The sequence below is a fragment of the Streptopelia decaocto genome (genome assembly GCF_964273445.1).
Source record: "Streptopelia decaocto genome assembly, chromosome: 19".
Lineage (NCBI taxonomy): Eukaryota > Metazoa > Chordata > Aves > Columbiformes > Columbidae > Streptopelia > Streptopelia decaocto.
In genome coordinates, this window is record NC_138674.1 from 1893011 (window position 1) to 1900357 (window position 7347).

The window sequence follows — 7347 nt, forward strand, 5'->3', positions numbered from 1 at the left end:
AACAGCCGCCCAACTCCTCCAGCGGCTGCCGCTGCTCTGAGGAGCTGAGGCTTTTTCTCAAAAAATCCGCCCCCAGCCCTGGCACCGCCTCGCTCAGTCACCGCTCCGGAGACACCCACCAGCACCCCAGCCCTGCCCCGCGGCCCCCAGCACCCCCCGGCCACCCCCGCGCCCCCACCCCACCCCACCCACCCAGCGAGTCGCTCCGCTGCCCTCCCGGGAGCATCCTCTGGTGGTCACACAGCAGGGAGGGGTTTTTCTCCCTGCCAGAACCGCTGCCTTAGAAAGAGTTTTTCTGCCCTTCCCCCGGGAAAGCAAAATGTAATTTTTATTATTAATTTGGGGGTTTGCCTGTTTGTTTCGAGTCACCGTGCCGAGGCGCGGCGGGGCCGTGGCTAATGGAAAGCAGACGGCGGCGACGGAGCCGCCAACAGTTGTTTTGAATCAGCGTTTCGGCTCAAGTGCTGGGGAATTTTTTTTGTCTGTATAGAAGAGAGAGCGTGTGTGTGTGTGCACGCGTGTGTGTGTGTCTGTGTACACACGTGTGTGTGTCTGTGTGCACACACGTGTGTATTTGCACACGCGTGTGCATCCCCACAGCAAAACAACTGGAGCAGCGAAGCTGAGCCAGCCCTCAATCAGGGCACTTTCTGTCTGAACCCAGAGCTGCATTTCAGACTTTCCTGCAAGAAAGCCAAAAGGCTCCCAATTCCTTTTTTTCTTTCTGCCTTCAATTGATCTTCTTATTCAAATAGTTCCATTTGGGTCAAAAGGGATTTTTTTAAGGTGAAAGTCTCCTCTGCAGGCACCCACTGCTGGAAAACGCTCCGTCCCCAGGAGACGTGCACCGGGGACAACCTCTGATCTCCACACCCATCTGTGCCCCCCATGGCTCCCCATTTTCCCACCCCCCCGACAGCAGAAGCTCTTTACTCCCCAGCCACGTGCCAAGTGGGTTTTGGGCATTTCAGGGAGGTCCCGGCTTGGGAAAGGTCCCGACCATGAGGGCTGGGGGGAGCGAGAAGGGTGACGGTGCTGCCATTGCCACACCAGCCGGGTGGTCCCACCACCACGCAGGTTTAAACCCCTCACTTGAGCTCATCCCCGGGGTTATTTTTAACCAGCATCAGCCTCCAGAAGGCAGGAAGAAAAACAGATGAAAAGATCAAACTTATTTATACTTTAGATTAGAAACAAGCTGTACGAAATATAAAAACTCAGGGGGCTAAACAATAATAAATATCGGCGTAAGAGCTGACTCTGGGCTCTAAACGGCAAATGAACAGCGCAGACGAGGTCTGAGCGAACCGAACCCACCTTCCTGGCACGACCAGCGCTGGGGTTTCCACACCAGCAACGGGCAGCAGCTCGGTGTGGCCGTTAAAAGACGTTCAGGATCACACGCAGGGACACTCGTCTCTGGGCCGTGTCACCTTCCCCAGACTTGGACACGTGCTCCTTGCTGCCAGCTCCATCCGTGGCTTTCAGCCCCACTTTTGAGTCCGGTTTTGTTTGAGATCTCCTGGGAGGAGGGAGTTGGGGCAATGGGTCCCCAGTCTTGCTCCCCCATCACCCCTACAGTAATTAACAGTGCTAATCAGCAGCGTGGTCCCGGGAGAGCATCCCCTGCTCCTTCCCACCATCTCCAGCCACCCCAAGCCCCACATCAAGCAGGAAGCAAAGCCCTGGAGCATCATTAACCCTTGAGCTGCCCACACTGCTTGTGAAAAACCCCTGGAAACAACAGTTCACATCAAGTTTGAGGATCTGTTTTCCACAGGTTTCATGATCATGAAATAACCATCATCTGCTCGCTACACACACATGTGTAGCACTTCAAGACTTGTCTGGCTCATCTCTTTTCTCTGCGAGGATTTCTGCCAATAAATCACTGTCATCTGGTCTAAGGCAAACAAACAAGGCTGCTTTAAACCATCAACATTTATTGATGACAAAAGGCTTGAGGCAACAAGGCAGAACTTCCATAATTGCAACAGTTTAATCCAGATCTCAGTCAGGGGCAAACTCTTTGGAAATTATCGAGAGAGTTGCAGCCCTTTGGGATGCTGCTAGGAAAAGCCTTTCCCTTAAAACCAGGAGGAGGATTAAGCTTTTACCCCCATCAGCAGCAGCCAGCCCAGCACAGACATTAACCCTTGAGCTCCAGGCAGCTTTGGTCCCGTATGGTGCTGGCTCAAAGGGTTTCTCCAGCTACAGCCCGGTGGCCCCAGGCACCGTGTGGCCTCCTGGCCCCGTTTGCTCCTGCGCTGCTTCCCCGTAATCCCATCAAAGCCAATTAAGCTGTGCCAGACGAGCAGCATTGCCACAGGCAGAGAGCAAGCGGCCGCAGGGGCTGGTCACCTCCGCTCCGTCCTCCTGCTGAGGTCCCAGAGCCGAGCTTTGGCTCAGCATGGGGGATACAGCAACAGCATCACCTGCTCGGCATCAGCCTCCGCCAGCCCCACACGTGTTTCCCGGAGGGGTTTGCAGACAGACACCCCCCCAGGCCCCAGATCTGTCAAAAAGCAACAGAGGTGGCTTGGGTCCTGTCCCCAAACCAGGAGCTCTGAGCTCAAGGGAATAAAAGCCCAGGGGAAGGGACATCTCTGGGTGAGGTGCAGCATCAAACCTGCTCCTCCAGGCTGTGGCTTTTCTGTTTAATGCAGGATGTTCCAGTCCTCCCTCTGCAAGTTTTCCTCTGCTTTTTCATCCAGCTCCTCTGATGCATCTGCTGGCAACAAATTTAATTTTCTTCTTAATGATCATTTAAGAAATCCCCCTGTGCAATGATCTGCGGGCTGATCTGTAATGTCAGATGCAGTTTCTATGAAGAAGCAAAGCGAGCATCCCTCTTTTCTTCCTTTAACGGCTTCTTGGGGCGGATTTCCAAGCAGAGGGGACACACAGCTGCTCTCCTCCCACAACCAGACCCAAATCATGAGGGGAACCCCCCAGCATCCCTCCCCAGGGGACAAGGACTGCAAAAACCAGCTCAGGAGCCTTCCCCCAACGCTCAGCTATCCCCGGGCATGGGGCTGCCTCAGCGCCCTGCAAATCCTGCCCCCTCCTTGCTGAACCCCATCGCCTCTCAAGCAGCTTTTTGGGGTTGTCCTTCTCCTACCAAGCCCCCTCTTTACCCCCCATTGGCACCAGGCAGCCGGGCAGCGCGGTACAGTCCCCTCCCCGGCGTGTGAATGGCAACCCTGCCTCCATTGATAAATCTGGGACAAATCCGCTCTTCTTGAGCTCGGAGGATCAGAAACCTTCCAGCACAAGGGCTGTTCCAATAATACCTTAATGCACTGGAAATGTATCGTCTCTGCCGCCGCGGTGGGGAACGCACGAAGCCCCAACTGCTCTGTCGAGGCAGCGTCAACGCCCCAGCGAGGGTTCTCGTGTCAGCTCAGAAACGGGAGCTCTACGCCTGCTGCAAATAACGGGGACACAATCACAGATAAAGGCTCGAGGTTGTCACTTGGGTCACTAATCACAGCCAGAGACCTTTGCAGACAGGACTGCAGAGGGTTGTTGGCATCCAACAGTGCAGCATCAACCCAACTTTTCAAGATCAGGTTGAAGCAATCCATACGTTATACAGCTAAAACACACATTATACAGCTAAAACAGATGAACAGATGCTCTAACCCTGCTCTGCTTTTCTTCCTCCAGCTGGGTTCGGCTGCTTGGCCTCCCTATAGCCTTCCACTGGTCTTTCCCTCTAGATTATCCCTGATGTAATTACGATTACTTGCTTGGCAGTTGGGGAACAAGTTGAACGATGTGACCTGTGGCTCCAGACTGAGCAGTCCCGCCATCCTCACCCTCTCCCTTGCAGAAGGATCCCCGAGGCTGGTCCAGGAGAGCAGATCTGCTATCCCAACATACACCCAGAAATCAGGCATCCCATCTCATCTCATCAAGCCACAAAAGACGAAGGTGACAACTCTGGGTAACAGCTGCAGTAAGACAAATTCTCCACCGATGCCACCCAGCGAGGCAGAAAGACGGATGGGAGTTGAATCTGGGTTTCCCAGGATGAATGTAGTGCTCTAAGTCTGGAGCACATGCTTCCTATTCCCGTCCTCGCCTTCCTCAGCCTCCAGGCGTAACTCAGTCGTGCGGTGAATCCTCCCATCTCTCCGTGCCTCAGTTTCTCATCTGTACATTAAGAGAATATTTCTCGCCTCCCACCTCCAGTCTATTTAAATCCTACACCAGAAGCCTCTCGCTGCGCTCACGGCTGCAAAAAATGAGAAAGAGGCTGAAATATGGAAGAGGGAGGAAAATTCAATGCTGCCGGAACACTGCGGCTGCTCAGCATGCAGCTTGGGTGCAGAGCATCGCTGTGAGCGCCACAGAATTCACCCCTGTTTCCCTTTAATAGCACCAAGCCCAACAGGACCCCAAACACCCCGGGATCCCCTCAACTGCTGCAGTCCAGCTACCAAAGGCAGAACGACTTTTTAGAAAACATCTACTCATCCCCTCATCTACTGTTAACAGATGAGGGGAAGTGAAAACTGAACCGTGAACCCAAAATAACTGAGCATGGACAGGAGCTATTTTTCATATAATTTTCCACGATGCTGTGGGTTTAGCGAGAGCATTGGGCAGCAAAGAACAAGAGCTGGTGGCTGAAAAAGATCAGCCAAATTATTCTGCATCACTCGGTCATTTGACTCGGTGACTCCGTCGTCTTTAGCGGAGCTGCCTGAGCTAAATCCCATCCAGCCCTTTGGGGATGTAGGAGTTACAACTCAGGACAGAGTTAGACCTATTTTAATATCCTAAAAACGTGATTAACCGGGTGGGATTATGGTGGCCAAACAACATTAATGTGGATTCCGCTGTAATGGGGATCATGTTCCAAGGCCTTCACAATGACAGCGAAACGATACGCCCGGACTTCTGACGCAGCTCCTGTTGCACCCCATTATTTGCTCATTAAGATATAAGATTACATTGACAAAGCAATTTAACCTCAAATCCAGGGAGACAACGGGGCAATGTTACTGTGTTTTCATTACGAAGGTAAAAACGCCCGCAGGAGCGGCAGATGACCCGTGTCTCAGTGAACGTGCTCGGGGCGGTGTGCCCTAAAATACAGGATTGCTCCCTTCACAACAGCGTTTTAAGTTGAATTTTCAGAGGTTGCTGAAGACATTCAAGGTGAATCGGTGTCTAACTCCACTTGGCTGCACCATTCTGTCCTGAAGTATTTTGCTTTGCATAGAAATACCGGAGAATCTCTAAGTCGCCGCTGTGCCACAAAGACTCCTTGTACAGGCTAAAATCTTTATTTTTAGAGCGTGTGCTTTTCACCTTTTCCCCCGCTCTTTAGCCAGTTAAATTCAGAAAAATAAATGGCATCACCAACATGATTTTTCCCATGTTGGGGAGCTGGGCCCGGACCCTTCTCTGCCCTGGCATCAGCACCGCGGCCTCCAGCAACGAGATGGGTAAGACGGAGGTTTCCCGAGGGCGCGGAGCTGTCTGAGCCGAGCACGGAGCCCCGTGACAGCCGCTGTGCCGCCTGGAAAGCAGGCGAGGACCTTCAAACCCTGTTTTGTCTCTTGGATTTCTCTGCCTTTCCCCAATCCTTCCAATTTTTCCGTGACTTTTCATTTGCTAGTTCAGTGAACATCGCGTTAGAGAGGAGAGAGGTGAAATATGAGCTTGCAAGGAGTTTGATTGATGCAGCCCGGGAGCAAATAACGAGGGATGACGTGTTGCCGTCGTGTTGTATTCGAGTGAGACACGACTTCCATCACCCACAAGCGTTCGGCATCGTTGGGGAAGAGCCATCACTTGGCAGATTTGGTGTTAGGAAGGAGTTAGCACAAGGAACACAAACAGTGGTACGTTCAGACTGGGGACAAGCCAGGTCTCGGAAAGCCAGGTCTCAGAAAGCCATGTTTGTCCCCCAGAGTATCGCAGTCCCCAAAGGGTCGGTGGGACCGGGGGACCCTGACCCAGCTCTGGGTACCCGCAGCCCCCATGCAACTACATGAACCCCAAAATCAAAGCAAGGAAGCGCTTTGGTTTTCACCAAAATCACACGAAAGGTTTTGCCGGAGGTGAAACTGCTGGTGGTTAAAATGGGGAAGATGATGGGTAGGGGACAGCCGAGAAGGAACAGAAAAAGCCTTTCATAGGAATTTTTTGTTTTTTAAAAAACATTATTTTCTGTTTTTAAAAGCCATGTTCTTAGGGACATGGTTTAGTGTGGCATTTGGCAATAATGGTTGGACTTGATGATTTTAAAGGTCTTTTCCAAACTAAAGGTTTCCATGATTCTACAAGAAGCTTAACTGGGACTTATTTCCTAACTCCCATGGTACCTGCACGGTGATGATCAGAAACTTCATAAAGAACGACTTTCTCATCGAGCTGGCCGTCCAGAATTTCTTCTTACCATAAATTCTTTTCTTTAATAACTGTTTTCAAGCTGCCGCTGCAGAAAACTGACGATGCAGCCATCACTTTCTGCCTTCTGCCAAACAGAAGCAAACTCTCTGTGGTATAATTACTCCGAAACAATCAAACTTCCATTAGAGTTGGATAAAGTCATGGAAAGAAAAGGAAGGAGCCGTGGTACAAAGTCGAGGATGCTCCATAACACAGGCCTCAGGCTTTTGGTCTGAAAGGAAATAGCTCAATAGAAAATTAAAACTTGCACAGGTCACCAGGCAAAACACATCACAGCAGCCTTGGCTTCCTGCTTAAGTTCATTAAGTTAATGTTTGTATAATGCTTTGAAAGAAAAAACAATGCATTAAGTGCTAATATGGTCATCATTCACTTCTTGCTGGCAATCCAGGGGGAATTCTTGTTTGTCTGTCCTCCCCGTCTTCACCATGAGTTTAATCCTCAATCACCGGTGCTGGGAACTGGTTTGTTATGACAAGTCCTCCCTCCCCCATAACATTATTACAGGAGGGGTATTTTCTGCGGGGAGATGCATTTGCACAGCAGCACCTTGGTGCTTCCCGGCCAGTGGGCAAAGGGAAGAATTTCCAGCTGTTAAACCCAAACCAGCCCCAATTTGCAGCCAGGGAATTTGTGCAGCACCACAGGGAGGCTGCAGGAGAGCCCAAGGCCCCCGGCTCAGCAGCTCAACCTTCTGATATATTTTTAAGCAGATTTCCTGTTTTTTAAGCAAGGCCCCTCTTCCCCAGGATCCCCCTCCTCACACGGCGCCTTTCTGAGAAACCCTGGACGCCCGCTCGGAAATCCCCGCCTGTCACAGGGTGTTTGCAAGAGGAACACAGCGAACACGGAGCGAGGGGTGGCGGATGAGTCGCTTTTGTGTCTTTTTAAGCCCTTCCATGGGGAACAAGGGGCGCA